Below are 15,632 nucleotides of genomic sequence, written 5' to 3'. Positions count from 1 at the left end.
GTTGTATGTTCTAGTTGTAGGTCCTTCTGGTTCTTCTATGTGAGCCACCACCACAGCATGGCTACTGATAGACGAGTGGTGTGGTTGCATGCCCGGGAAGCGAACATGGGCCACTGAAGCGCAGCACGCTGAACTTGAATCACTTGAACCATCAGGGCTGGCTCTGGATGGGGTTTCTGAAAGGGGCTACAGTGAGAGACAAGGACCTAGGACTGAGTCTGGGCCCTCTGATGTGAAGAGGTTGAAGAGAAGACCGTCTTTCTTGGAGCAACTGAGAAGAGCAGCTGATCAGGTGGCAGAAAGCCCAGGGAGTACTGTGTGGGTGGGGTAATGGGTGTCAGACGTGGGGGACGCTCAAGGGAACACTGGCAGCAGGACTGGGCAGTGTAGACTGGCTGGGGCTCGGAAAAGGGCAGGCAAAGCCTGACTGGAGTGAGAGGAGAAGACAGCAATGACAGTTCACATGTTTTCCTGCAAAAAAGAATAAGGGCATGTGGTGGTGGCTGGTGGAGGAAGTGAGACCAAGAGCAGGAATTTTGAACATGCAAGACGTACTCGCTTATGTGCATTGTGGTCAGTGATCTTGCTGTGAACCAGAGGCTGCAGCGGCCCCTCCTGTCCCCGTCCATCCACACTTCCTTCAACACAGGCACCCAGAGGGGCTTCAAGGGAGAGTGTCTGCAACCAATGAGGTAATCGGATATGGGAAGAAGGTAAACATGGAGACATAAAACACTGTCTAAAGGAAGGGCAGTCGTATTTGAAGTAATTTGAAGATTGACAGGAAATTCATAAAGGGAATATGGAGTTCCATGTACAACAGCAGGAGATTGCCTTATGCATAGCTTCCTGACCTCTGGAAGAACAGAATTTGCTGCTGGCAGAGTGCCAAAACATGAAAATGTAAAAGGAATTGAATAGTCTCTCCTAAATCAATTTTGTGAGCCAAATGACCTACAGAGGGATGTGACGTAGTGCAGTTATGTGACACAGAGCGCCCCTGTCTGCTGAATACATTATGCCAATTGATTCTGGAGATAACCAAATACTGCTTTCCATTGGTTTCTGGGAGCCTGATTAAGGCTCCTTAGACAGCCTCCATGGAGGCTGTCTCAGGGAAGCGTGCCTCTTGTTGTGGCTTTGGTGAGCTGATTGTAGAGTCTGTCAGTGGGGTCACCTGGGCCGGGTGTGGAGGAAGGCCTATGCAGGTGCTTCTCATTAGCACCTGGTTTTTGCTGTCTGTACAGCATGATTCTGGACTTTCTTCCTGAGTGTGAATCATTCTCGTGTGTAATGTGTTCTGGTGTCCTTCTCATGAACAGCCAAGTGCCATGGTTAACTTTGGAGAAGATGGTTATGTTGGTCCCTGGGGCAGAGCAGGGATGTTGCTATTTGCACTCAGTCCCAGGAATGTCTTCGACTTGTGGGTCACCTTGGCAAGCGCCTCTGTGCAAGAGTCTTGGGCTTTCCTGTGACAGCACAGTTAGCCCAGCACAGAGGGGCGGCAGACTGGCGGCACAGTGGGTAGGTGACCCGCCAGGGCGAGAACAGGCAGGGCTCCTCCCCAGCCGAGGTGTCACACAGAGACTTGTGTTGCCCGTCCTGAGCTCACACGGCTGGACAGTCCCCTTGTGCACACAGAGACAAGAGCTCCTCACTGCTCCTTAGGGAGCTTGGCAGTTAGTGGCTGTGTTTTTTCTTGAGATTCTTAGGATGACTGAGCACGTTTCCACTTGGTTTCACCATTTCAAGGCATTTCAGATCTTTCCTTGGCTGTGAGGTTGGCAGCAAAAGTGCCCACCAGTGTGGACCCACACTGGGAACATCTGGTCACCTATGGTTGCCACAAGCCAGGAATAGGCAAATGTTTTTTGTAAAGGTCCAGATAGTAAATATTTTCCGTATATGGGCCACATGTGGTCTCTGTCTTATATTCTTTTTTTTTTCCCTCAACCTTTTAAAGTCACAAAAACCATTTTTAGCTCATAGGCTATACAAAAACGGACAGTGGGCCGTGGTTTACTAACCCCTGCCATAAGCCCAGAAGGCAGAGATAAATGTTCGCTTGGCCTTAGGTTCACTAATTTGGTCCACCTAGAGGTGGGAGAGGCATAGACAGTGTCTACTGTTTGGACAGACCATTGCTTTTGTATGTGTGCATTTATATCATCATGAGCATCAGTCTTGGAAAGGACCTTCCATCTGTCTTAGAGACCCTCCCACATTCAGGACACCCAGTCACTGAGTAGTCACTTGCACCATTACATTAGCAGTGTTGTGTTTTAGAAACACCCACCTCATTACTGCAAAAATACCAGTTGTAATGAATTTCAGCAGCTCCTTTCTCCTGGAGCAGTGCTTCTCCACCCTAACTGCACATGAGAGTCCCCTTGGGGGCTTTTGCAAAACAACAGTGCTCAGGTGTCCAAATGGGTAAAGTCAGACCTTGTAAAGTCAGACCTCGTAGCATCTAGGAGATGGGTTTCTTCATTCTGTTGTGCACTGCCTGGATGCCCAGTTCACAGTGATGCCACTGACTATATGTCCCTCCTTGTCCCACCCAGTGTGAAGATGAGTCAACTGGGAATTTAAATGAGGCCTTCAGGGTGTGTGCCCTCTAGGCAGGCATGATGGAGAAGCTGATAGAATCCATGGTACCAGCCTTCCAAGGTAGAAACATCTCCAACAATACTACGTTCATGTTCAACTACTCGACCTTCAACACATCCCACCAGGTCCTGGACCAGCTCTTTACTAGGTGAGTGCCTGCGCTGCCCCAGCACAGTGGTGACTCTGCCCACTGCCAGCTGTGTGTCTTGGGAATGTCACTGCCTCTCTCTGTGTCTCAGTTTGCAGTCAACAGTGCCTGTTTACTTTCATTAAGTATTTCTTGAATGAGTGAATGAATGAATGAATGAATGAATCAATCAATCAAAGTGTGACTCATCACTAGAGGGCCTAAGTAGGCAACTCAGAACCCTTCACATTTTGGTTGGAAAAATTGACATGTAAAAGTAGCCATTCCAGGGCCAGCCCCGGTGGCCTAGTGGTTGAGTTCAGGACGCTCCACTTTGGTGGCCTGGGTTCGGTTCCCGGGCACGAACCTACAACGCTCTGTTAGCGGCCGTGCTGTGCTGGCAGGCCACATACTAAAAAATGGAGGAAGACTGGCACAGATGTTAGCTCAGGGCAGATCTTCCTCAGCAAAATAAGTGAATCATAAATAAGTAACCGTTCCTTTGGGTGCAATTGCTGCATGTTCTCTTCCTGCCTCCCGTTGGATGACACACTGCCACGGGTCATCAACATGGGCCTCCAGAAAGCGCTGCTTTTCCCTCCAGAGCCTCCATCTGTTCTACTGCTACTGAGAAGACCCATCCTTCCTCACAGCCCCATCTGTTTAAGCCATGAAACCAGCCCCCCATCTTGCACCTGTCACATGCATGTCTGCCAACTTGTAGATGGCACCCAGCCAGTGGGATGAGGCAGTCAGGGTCTTGTTTAGAAACACCTGTTTCACCACACTGGGTGTGGTGAAACTCTCCTGAGTTTCTGCTTTACACAGCCAGAGAACTCACCACTCTCCTGAGTTCCTGCTTTACACAGCCAGAGACCTAGGGGCAAGCAGTGGGGGATTATCTGGCTGCCTCTTCTCCCAGGTTAGGGAGACACTGCTGGTGCTGGGTGCTGGCTGAGTTCTGTCTCTAGGTTGGGCTCCATGTCGGTCACCAGTCAAGGCACTGTTCTCCAATCTGGACCCCAGTGTGGTGAAACAGGTGTTTCTAAACAAGACCCTGACTGCCTCAGGAGTTGGAAACAGAAGCAATAACAGTAACAACAGTGAACATCTATCGAGTATCTCTAAGAAGTGACTTACACATTCCTTCACCATCACCATGGTGGAAGATGTTATTATAATTATCTCATGTTAAAGACAAAGGAACTGAAGCTTGGAAATATTCAGAGTCAGCACTGTGTCCCATGATCCCCCTATTCCCCAGTGTAGATGTCCTAGTTCCTCCACCCATCCCGCAGAGACCTGGGTTCAAACCCATGGGCAATTCTTGGCCTGTTCACTTCACTTTTCTGATCCTCAGTTTTCCCATCTAAACAATGGGGATGATCATTGTATCTACCTCACGGAGGCTGCTGTGAGATTTAAATGATATGATCATGCATGAAAGTGCTCAGCAGGGTGCTTGGCCGTGGTCAGTGTTATTATTGGGCTGATATTCGTTGCAAGTGTCCAGAAGAGGAGAAGGAGGTGGGTGCTGGGGGTTGGTGGCCCCATGAGGTTAATGCTTTTCCCACCCCCTGAAACCCATGGAAGGAGATGGTAGGATTCGCTGGCAGGGATATGGGAGAGAGTGGGCCAAGTGTCAGTGACTTTTAGATGAAGGATTTGACACGGGAGCTCAGAGCCACCAGCTTCCAGCTCAGGCAGTGCTTCCAGTCTTCTCAACTTACCTCAAGCCGGTGACCGGCAGGAGCGGAATATGTCTCATAGCTGGCTGCCTCTGTAGAGCTTGGTGACCTAGAATAAAGGGTAAGGAGAGTGGGTGAGATGGAGGTCTCTTGGGGCTGAGGAGGGCCACTGGAGCCGGTGAAAGAACACAGGCCTTGGAGCAAGGGAGACCTGAGTTCAAATCCTGGCTCTGCCCCTAATTCACTGTGCGACCTTAGGCACACCACTCCCCTTTCTGTTATATATAGCAACATTTTTCTTACTATAATATGTGGTTTAATTAATAAATTTAGATTGTTTCATGGACTATATTTCTTCTCCTTCAGAGGAAATATGGAAACATCAAAAAGAGTTAATTCAAACCAAGACAACAGGGTTATTACATAAAACCATAAACTCTTTTCTTTGTTTTTTTTTTTTTTTTTTTTTTTTTTTTTGTGAGGAGATCAGCCCTGAGCTAACATCCGCCAATCCTCCTCCTTTTTTTTGCTGAGGAAGACGGCCCTGGGCTAACATCGGTGCCTATCTTCCTCCACTTTATATGGGACGCCGCCACAGCATGGCCCACCAAGCAGTGCGTCGGTGCGCGCCCGGGATCCGAACCAGCGAACCCCGGGCCGCCGCAGCGGAGCGCGCGCACCTAACCGCTTGCGCCACCGGGCCGGCCCCTCTTTTCTTTGTTTTAATGATTTATGTAAAATAATATGTAAAGGATCTGGGACTATTTTAAGATTTTTTTTTTTAATTTTTTGTTTATTGCAGTAACAGTGGTTTATAACATTGTATAAATTTCAGGTGTACATCATTATACTTCTATTTCTGCATAGATTACATCATGTTCACCACCCAAATACTACTTACAACCCATCACCCCACACATGTGCCGAATTATCCCTTTCACCCTCTTCCCTCCCTGCTTCCCCTCTGGTAACCACCAATCCAATCTCTATCTCTATGTGTTTGTTTGTTGTTGTTATTATCTACTACTTAATGAGGGAGATCATACGGTATTTGACCTTCTGCCTCTGACTTATTTCACTTTGCGTAATACCCTCGGTGTCCATCCATGTTGTCACAAATGGCTGGATTTCATCGTTTCTTATTGCTGAGTAGTATTCCATTGTGTATATATACCACATCTGCTTTATCCATTCGTCCCTTGATGGGCACTTAGGTTGCTTCCAAGTCTTAGCTATTGTGAATAATGCTGCAGTGAACACAGGGGTGCATGTATCTTTATGCATTGATGTCTTCAAGTTCTTTGGATAAATACCCAGCAGTGGAATAGCTGGATCATATGGTAGTTCTATCCTTGCTTTTTTGAGGAATCTCCATTCTGTTTTCCATAGTGGCTGCACCAGTTTGCACTCCCAGCAGCAGTGTATGAGAGTTCCCTTCTCTCCACATCCTCTCCAACACTTGTTGTTTCCTGTCTTGTTAATTATAGCCATTCTGATGGGCGTGAGGTGATAATCTCATTGTAGTTTTGATTTGCATTTCCCTGATGGTTAATGATGTTGAACATCTTTTCGTGTGCCTGTTGGCCATCTGTATATCTTCTTTGGAGAAGTGTCTCTTCAGGTCTTTTGCCCGTTTTTTAATTGGGTTGTTAGTTTTTTTGTTGTTGAGATGCATCAGTTCTTTATCTATTTTGGAGATTAACCCCTTATCAGATGTGTGGTTTGCAAATATCTTCTCCCACTTGTTAGGTTGTCTTTTCGTTTTGTTGATGATTTCCTTTGCTGTGCAGAAGCTTTTTAGTTTGATGTAGTCCCATTTGTTTATTTTTTCTATTGTTTCTCTTGCCCGGTCAGACATGGTGCTTGAAAATATGTTGCTAAGACTGATTTCCGAGAGCGTACTGCCTATGTTTTCTTCTAGAAGTTTCATAGTTTCAGGTCTTACATTCAAGTCTTTAATCCATTTTGAGTTAATTTTTGTGTATGGTGTAAGGTAAGGGTCTACTTTCATTTTTTTGCATGCGGCTGTCCAGTTTTCCCAACACCATTTGTTGAAGAGACTTTCTTTTCTCCATTGTATGTTCTTGGCTCCTTTGTTGAAGATTAGCTGTCCATAGATGTGTGGGTTTATTTCTGGGCTTTCGATTCTATTCCATTGATCTGTGTATCTGTTTTTGTGCCAGTACCATGCTGTTTTGGTTACTATAGCTTTGTAGTATATTTTGAAATCAGGGAGTGTGATACCTCCAGCTTTGTTCTTTTTTCTCAGGATTCCTTTAGCTATTCAGGGTCTTTTGTTGTTCCATATAAATTTTAGGATTCTTTGTTCTATTTCTGTGAAAAATGTTGTTAGAACTTTGATAGGGATTGCATTGAATCTATAGATTGCTTTAGGAAGTAAAGACATCTTAACTATGTTAATTCTTCCAATCCAAGAGCGTGGAATATCTTTCCATTTCTTTGTGTCTTCTTCACTTTCTTTCAACAATGTTTTATAGTTTTCAGTGTACAGATCTTTCACCTCTTTGACTAAGTTTATTCCTAGGTATTTTATTCTTTTTGTTGCAATTGTAAATGGGATTGTATTCTTAATTTCTCTTTCTGCTACTTCATTGTTGGTGTATAGAAATGCAACTGATTTTTGTATGTTGATTAAGATTTTGTTTTTGTTTGGCTTTTCAGATGGTATAGGATAGTAATTGGGAGACGGAATTTTAGGTTTTGGTACATTTGCTAGTTTGACAATTTAGAATCTACTTTAAAGCTAAATAAAAGGCGCCATGGTGTAGTGACTAACTGCGGTTATCCAGGTGCTGGGATGTCAGCCTGCCTTCATTCTAATCTCTAAGTGGCTGTACACAAAGGAATTATCCTCTTCAAAAGTTTACTTTCTTCCTATATTAAATATGGGTAATAGCGTATCTACGTCATGTTAGTTGTGACATTTAAATGGCATAATTAATATAAACACTTAAAAGAATCTCTAGCACAAGATAAATGCTCAATATATGCCAACAATGATTCTGAAATGGAACCTTAGGGGATCTCCTAATTCTGTGCATATCCTTGCTTCAGTGAGAGGATGCTGTTAGCAGGGATATTCTTCTAAACTGTGAAGGAATATTTCACCCGTATAGTGCAATTTAAGGCAGTGCTTCTCAAATTTTGTTGTATCTGCATGACCTGGAGATCTTGTTCAAATGTAGATTCTGATTTTGTAGTTCCGGGTAAAGACTGCGATTCTGCATTTCTAACGTGTTTCCAGATGCTGCTGATGTTGCAGGTCCATAGGCATTTTAAGGCATATTGGGAATGACCCACCCATCCCTTTGTATCTTCCCCAATCTGTCTATCAGAATGATGGAAATTCTGCCATTTCAGATTCATTACTTTTGAACTGTTTCTTCATTTATCCAAATCTGAAATAGAAATACCACTGGTAGATCTGAGAATCACTTCCTACCTCTCTCTCTCGTATCAGCCAAATGGAAAGAAAAAGGAAGTTTTGATGGGGTTGATTTTCAACATGTGCACTTATTTTGAAAGAAAAGTGGTCCCTAGTAGGGGACTATATAATATAGCCAGTTGTCTTTGAATGGCTTCAGAAAGAAAGAGGAAGTTGCATAGAGAAAAAGAAGGTAGAAATTAATTAAATCAAACTATAAAACTTTGTCTGACTTTCTGTTTTCCTCATGCAAGGTCAAGAGGACAGATACTGTATTAACTTCTATTCCTGCCATTACTACAATTTATCAAATCTAACTGGCTTAAAACAACACCCATTTACTGTCTCACATTTCTGTAGGTCAGAAGTCCGAAGAAGCATGACTAGACTCTCTGCTCAGGGTCTCTCCAGCGTTGCACTTTCAGCTGGGGCTTGGAGTCCACCTCCAAACTCACTGATTGTTGGCAGAATTCATTTCTTTCTCATGCTTTCCATGTGGTCCTCTTTACCTTCAAATAAGCAATTGGCTATCAAGTCCTTCCCATACCTTTAATCTCTCATTTGCTTTCTGCTTCTAGTGAGGGAAAAATCTCTACTTTTAAGGGCCCATGAAATTTGATTAGGTCCACTGGATAATCCATAATCTCTCTATTTTATGATCAGCTGATTAGTAATTTTAATTACATCTCTAAAGTCTCTTGCCATGTCACATAACATACTTATGGGATTCATGGGAGTAACACCGGTGGACAAAGTTCACAGGACTACCACAGGTTCTGTATTTTTTTTTGAGAGAAAGCATGGACGAACTAGAATGAATGCACTGATTTATGTTCTAATCTTAGTTTAACTGCATGCTGATCCATTCGTATGAGACATATAAGTACTCCAAGTTTTTCCTTCACACATTTGAAAAAAGATTTTGTTTGAAAAAAACACCAAAAACTTGGCTTGATTTATTAATGCTGTACAAAATCAAATTTGTAGAGAAACTTTATATTATTTCACATTCCTCCTAATGCCTATTGCAGAATTTTACAAACATCATTCACTAAATAAATTATTGAATTGCTGCTACATCTGAAGGCCATAAAAGGTCAACAACATAGTAGATAACATTTGTTTGGAACTTTATATCAGTCTTATAATTAAAAATTTAGATGAGATCTACTCTTTCCAGTAACTGTCTTTTGCAAGTGACAAGGGCATTTCTTGGAGGCATTAAATATTTTTAGTTGTTTGTAACAATTAGTCAACACTGTGATGAACTAGCGCTCTTGAGAAAGATAACTCAGTAACAAAACGTCAAGTTGGAAGACAACTGTTAACAGACTTACAGTCCACTCACGTATTATTCACTTTACTTAGGTCAGCTCACTGTGATACAATATCTGTGACCCGAGGAAGAACAGAGGAGTTTAGACAAAAACCAAGTATTTTCTAAAATAAAAAATAAAATTTCACTATAGTTTTGATTATAATACACAGAAGATAATGGCAACATAAACTGTGTTTTTTTTTTTTTTTGTTTTTTTTGTGAGGAGACCAGCCCTGTGCTAACATCTGCCAATCCTCCTCTTTTTCTGCTGAGGAAGACTGACCCTGGGCTAACATCTGTGCTCATCTTCCTCCACTTTATATGGGACACCGCCACAGCATGGCTTGCCAAGCAGTGTCGGTGTGCGCCCAAAATCTGAACCTGCGAACCCCGGGCCGCTGCAGCGGAGCACGCGCACTTAACCTCTTGTGCCACTGGGCCAGCCCCTTTTTTTTTTTGTGAGAAAGACCAGCCCTGAGCTAACATCTGATGCCAATCCTTCTTTTTGCTGAGGAAGATTGGCCCTGGGCTAACATCTGTGCCCGTCTTCCTCTACTTTATATGTGACGCTGCCACAGCCTGGCTTGACAAGCGGTGCGTTGGTGCGCGCCCGGGATGGGAACCTGCGAACCCTGGGCCGCTGAAGTGGAGTGCGCCCACGTAACCGCTGCACCACTGGGCCGGCCCCCATAAACCATGTTTTTTAAAGAAAAAAGTTATGCTGAACCCAACAACAGGGCATAATTTCCTTTTTTATTTAGTTCTAGTCTTCCTATAATTCCATGCACATTTTTCAGTTAGAATCACAATATACATAGAATCATATATTTACTTGTCTTCACCAAGTGTTACTTGGCAAACACTTTTCCATTTTTCTACATGACCCTATTCTGATAGTTGGCTGAGTAAGAGTCTATCAATTTCATAAACATGAATTCCTTAACTATTCTTCTATTGTTGGACAGTGAGATGACTATGTTTTTAGTAATACAAATAAGGCTGAATTTTTTGACATGGTCATTTCTTTTTTAAAATGATAATTTGTAGAAATTAGATTATTTTGTAATGGGATTAAACATTTAGAAAGAAATTGGACAACTATTTTGAGAAAGATCCCTGAGAATTTTTTTCAGAGGATTTATTGGATACATATCCTTTGTGGATGTATGTGGAAAGTTTTGTCTGAAAAGATAAGGCCACCCACAGCAAAGGTTTGTTTTAGTGCTCCATCTGTTTGGTATGTACTGTGTAGATTAGAAAAAAGTTCTGACCACAGTGAGACAGAATGTTTAGTAATACTTCTATCATAGTCTTCAATTTCTCCCTGAGTTATGCCTAACATATTCTGTCTCTCCTTATGCCTAACAAGATTGTGAACTTTGCAGACACCTTCCGGAAATGGAATCTACTTCTTAAAAGTTAATGAAGATTAATAAACACATCGCATTCATGTGCTCCTTACATACCAGATAGCGGTTGGGATGTAGCAAGTGTGGAGAGGCACAGGGCATGTGGACGAACTAGGCTTGCTGTCTAATTCTCTGTGATGAAAGCACGCGTCCCTGAATGGGGGTGTTTGCTTGTGTGCGTGAAAGACAGTTTCAAATACTGTTATACAAAAGTTTTATCTGCATAAAAATCTGTATTCACGATGTAAGGTTGGCATAACTGATTTAATGATGTACTCTTTACTTTAATTCCACTTTATAAGTTGACTTAATTTTTCATTTGTTTCATAATTTAACAACAGAGAGTAATTAATTTGAAAGGTAGAATGTGATATTTCGTTCAACTCAAAAATGACCCAAACCTATATTTTCATCAGTGCACTGAAGTTGTTTTTTATTATGTTTTTCTTTTCTAAACTAATTGTACTGGTTTTCTGTATTATTGCATTAGGAATTAATTATGTGTCATCTTGGAATAGTCTGTTGTTATTTTTAGTATTATTAATATTGTTAACTCATAATTTATGTTTCAGTACTCTTAATGAAAAACTAGAGCATATAAAAATTAAGCCCATGTCTGCTAGCAATTAAAGATCTACTTAACATTTTTGAGACTCCAGAAAATAGTTTTAATAGATGTTCACTAAGCTTCCTTCTAGTTTTAAAATCGTGACATCTGTAAATGCCTTTGACTTATTTTTCAACATGACTGTAAATTTCTTGGTGGCAGAGACTGTAAATTAAATGCCAGTGCCCAGCAAAGTGTCTTATATACAGTAAGTGCCCAAGAAGTGATAGTTGATATAGTCAGGGAATTAACAAATTGTTAGAGCAGAGCTTTTATGTAGACGTTATCAACTTTGTCACTTTTCATTCTGCTTTGGTTTCAAACCACTTTCTCTTCTATTGGCAAATGATTTTTAGACCAATGATTTCCTGATTGCTTGTCAATAATTTGGTCAGGCTTAGAGAAGAAAGTCGATGAGCTTTTTTCCCACTCTACCTCATTTTAAATATTCCATTTTCATATAAACATACAATATGAATGTCAGGTTTTTGTTCAGATAGTTCAGCCAGAACACATTTTCTTCAGGCAGTTTAGAAATTCCCTGTGCTCCTGAGAAAATTTGATACCAGAGTTGACTCTTTCTCTCTGTTACACGTTGGTGTACCCTTCTACCCTTCTATAAACATCTTCTATCTCACTGGCTTTTATTGTAGTTTCTACATTTGTAGAAGCTTGGGAAATGGGCATGTTTTATCAAAGCTCAGTGCTTGATTGCTGTTCTTTAACTTGTGTTTCCTAATGTGGATCATTTTTCAGGGATTAGTCTAATCTCATAGAAATATGAGGATAGAAGTCTTAAGTGCCATAAAATATATATAGATGTTTCTTCCTTGAGACAATTTTGAACTAAATTTAAGCCCTATTTTAATACCTAAATATTAATATATTAATATTTCACTGACAATGTGCTGTCTCGTTTCTCCTCTCACCTGAGCACTTGCTTTATCTCTTCACCGTCTCCACCATCTCCTCCCCTTCATCTTGATCCCAATCGTGGGCATGTCATATAAGACCAAAGTATGGTCTCTTGATCTCCTGTTTTACTTCCTGTGAGAGATAATCTTCTCTCATGCTTTCAGACTTTCATTTATAGAAATAATTTCTGAATGTGCTGCTACTAATAATTAACCTTAAGTCTTACTTTCACTTGTGATGATAGGAAATCTTTAATGCAGGATCTTTGTCACCTCAGATTCATAATATCAAAAATGAAATTATCATTTTCCTTCACAAATGGAATTCTTCTTACATAATTTTGGTAAATGCTGTAGCTAATCTTTTTAGACTTTATGCTTTCCTTTTATTTAAATGTATTCAGTTCTCTGATGCCTGGTAAATAACTGGGAAGTGTGTTTGTTAATGATATCTCTTAAGATGTGAGATGGCAGTGAAGAAAGTTCAAGGCTATCACATATATAAAAAATCCCAAGTATTTTAAAAGGATTATAACTAGGCTTAATTTCCTCACTTCAGGTCACACTTTACTGTAGGTTTCTCACTCTTTCACGGTACGTATATTCTTTGCTTGCCTGTATCCGACATCGGTATACACACACACACATCACTGAGTAAATATATCCAAGGATTACTTTTGAAAAAGCTTTTTAGGTATTTTATGATTGAAAAACTTTGTAAACCACAGAGCCACAGCCCTGACACATAGTAAACCCTCCATGATATATATAGATTGATCAGTTGTTTATGAATTTAATTTAGCTCTTTAGATTACATGAACGTGCAATTAGAAATCTAACATTGGTTATCAAAATATCTGAATTTTATATCAGGTTTTATTAGTATGCTTTAGAACCTAGATTTTATTTCTTGAAAGGACAGTCTAGAACTTCTCTACACCTGAGAAGATTTTCTTTCTTTTGGACAGAATAATGTGTTATGTAACATGTTAAAACAGTTGTTTTCTAGTTTATTTTCCAATATAAAATGGAAATCTGAATATGACATCATAAAAATATAGACCTCGAGGAGTGAATGTAGTAGATAGATTTCATCACCAGCATATAGGACGTAATCATATATATCTACAGTATCTTGTCACTGACAAATGTGTTTTAGGGACCTCCTAACAATAAAATAATTCTATTAAATTTATTTTTTATAAATATCTCATTGATCTTTTATTCAACAAATATTCTTTGCCTACTCTGTGTCAAGTTGTGTGCTAGACTGAGCACAGAGAGATACAGAGGCCCCCCCCCCTTCAAGATGCTGTCAGTCTAATAGAATGAAATAAATATGAACATAAATCATTACATGTAGGAGCTAAAGGAACTATGACCTAGATGTAATAGTAAAACAAACAGTGGATTGGTCTGGGGGAGGGAGTTACATATTACATAATAGTCTTATACCAATTTTATAATTTCTTAATTAAACTATAATATAGAGGGAAATCTGCCATTTCAAAGAGGAATGTTTTTCATTTCATTTCAGATTGAGCATATTAGGTAATACATAAACTGTGAGGGAGAAGTTTCCAAAAATTACTTAAAGATATTTTGGGTTTAAATAGCCAATGCCTGACATCAAGTTTAATTGAATATTAGACAAGTGGAGTGCTATTGCTTTGTATGTGCAGGATAAAGGCCATTTCGGTACTTCAAAGTGTACCAAATAATTATTGAGTATTTAGTATGTTCAAGCAGTGGTAAGTAGTACACATAATTAATTTAAATCTCATGATAACTTTGTAATGTGCTGACTGTTATTATACCAGCTTTAAATCAAAGGCATTTGAAGGTTAGAGAAGTTAAACAACATACTTGCAGTCATTCAACTGTTGAATTTCCTTCCAGGAGACAAAGCTCATTCTTTGTTTTTCCATACTGAAATTTACTCGTTGTGCGGTAGTGCTTTATTCAGTAACACATGGACAGACACTGCTATCCACAACAAATTTTAATGTTACGCATCTCCGTGAGTGTGATTAAAGGGATCTTCTTCATTTAAATCAAATATATTTAGAGAATAGGGGTACCATCTTCCATCTTAGGGAAAAAAATGGAAATAATTTCTCTGTGTTATGATTTTGGAAAGTCTTAATATTTTTTATGTCTTCAGAATTCACAACATATAGTGAGGGGTAAAAAGTTGGACTTACTTCCCTTTCCAATTGTGAATGAATTTGTTTTTCTCCATTATCTCTGGTAAGTGAGGTAGATGGTGATTCAGGATAGAAACACGATCTCTTCTCCTGCACAGTGAAAAAATACGGTCTCCGTTTCAGACTGACCATGTTGCAGAGAAGATCCACCCAGCATGAGACTAGAGAGAAGAGAAATCCTGAATCAACTGTGGCTGAGTGATCTTAGGTTCCAGCTTACACTCAAGCATTTTGTACTTAAGTTGATTTATCTTAAGGATTAATGTTAAGTAACATAAGAATTCCTGCAGACTCTGATTATGATTTCATTAGAGTAAAATTTCTACAATTGGTGGTTCTAATACCAAAATAAAATGTACATGTGCCATGGGGCCGGCCCCGTGGCATAGCAGTTAAGTGCCCGCGCCCCGCTGCTGGCGGCCCAGGTTCAGATCCCGGGCGCGCACCGACGCACCACTTGTCAGGCCATGCTGAGGCGGCGTCCCACATAAAGTGGAGGAAGATGGGCACGGATGTTAGCTCAGAGCCGTTCTTCCTCAGCAAAAAGAGGAGGATTGACATGGATGTTAGCTCAGGGCTGATCTTCCTCACAAAAAAAAATAATAAATAAATAAAATAAAATAAAATGTACATTTGCCATATACAGTCAGTTTACCTTAAGAAATGTCTTGACAAGATTTTCTCCAACCAACTTGACGAGATGAACCTAAGGTCTGGCCCTGTATCAATGCCTCGTTAGACCTCAGTATACAGTCCAGAACAGCAGTGGGATTGAGGATGGAAACGGTGGCTCTGAGAGGCAAGTTAGATCTGTCTCTTGGTTGAAGTTTTTCCCAGCCTGTGTAGCTGCTCTGCTACTAATTAAGACTTTGATTTGGGGCACATCCCATAGTCTCCCTGACCTTCTGCTTCCTCACTACCTAATGGGAGGTATAACATTTGGGCCACTTCACTCTTTCAGCCGTTTATTCCATATATTTATATTGAATACCAACTAGACACAGGGTCTGTACTTCTTACCACATAATGTGATCTCTCCAGATAAAAAGGGGTTGGGGAGAAGAGTTTCATGCTTTATGTTTGGGATTTTTGAACACGACTATGGATAATATGATTTCAGTAACAGCCAGATGTGGTCAGTGCCTCCAAATTATTATTCTGCTTCTCTGTGCATTTCCTAAAACTCAGAGAATGTTTCCAGGCACATCAGCCTTGATATGGAGATCAACACTGATGCTCCACTCAGGAGACCTTTATAACACCCAGGTCTGGGACACCTTACTGTCACTTGGCTTCCATATCCAGAA

At 40.7% G+C, this 15,632-nt stretch overlaps 1 long non-coding RNA gene across 1 annotated transcript; it reads right to left on the bottom strand.

The window, feature by feature from the left end:
* Positions 1-4,199: 4,199 nt before the first annotated feature.
* LOC131402829 (uncharacterized) lies at positions 4,200-14,396 on the bottom strand. The gene is made up of 3 exons (XR_009219005.1): positions 14,323-14,396; positions 13,985-14,209; positions 4,200-4,534 (listed from the first exon to the last, which is right to left on the bottom strand). It is a non-coding gene; the product is annotated as an uncharacterized LOC131402829 (long non-coding RNA).
* Positions 14,397-15,632: the final 1,236 nt, after the last annotated feature.

The sequence above is a fragment of the Diceros bicornis genome, unplaced genomic scaffold, assembly GCF_020826845.1.
Source record: "Diceros bicornis minor isolate mBicDic1 unplaced genomic scaffold, mDicBic1.mat.cur scaffold_296_ctg1, whole genome shotgun sequence".
Lineage (NCBI taxonomy): Eukaryota > Metazoa > Chordata > Mammalia > Perissodactyla > Rhinocerotidae > Diceros > Diceros bicornis.
The sequence above is the reverse complement of the archived record's forward strand: the minus strand, read 5'-3'. Positions and strand labels throughout refer to the sequence as shown.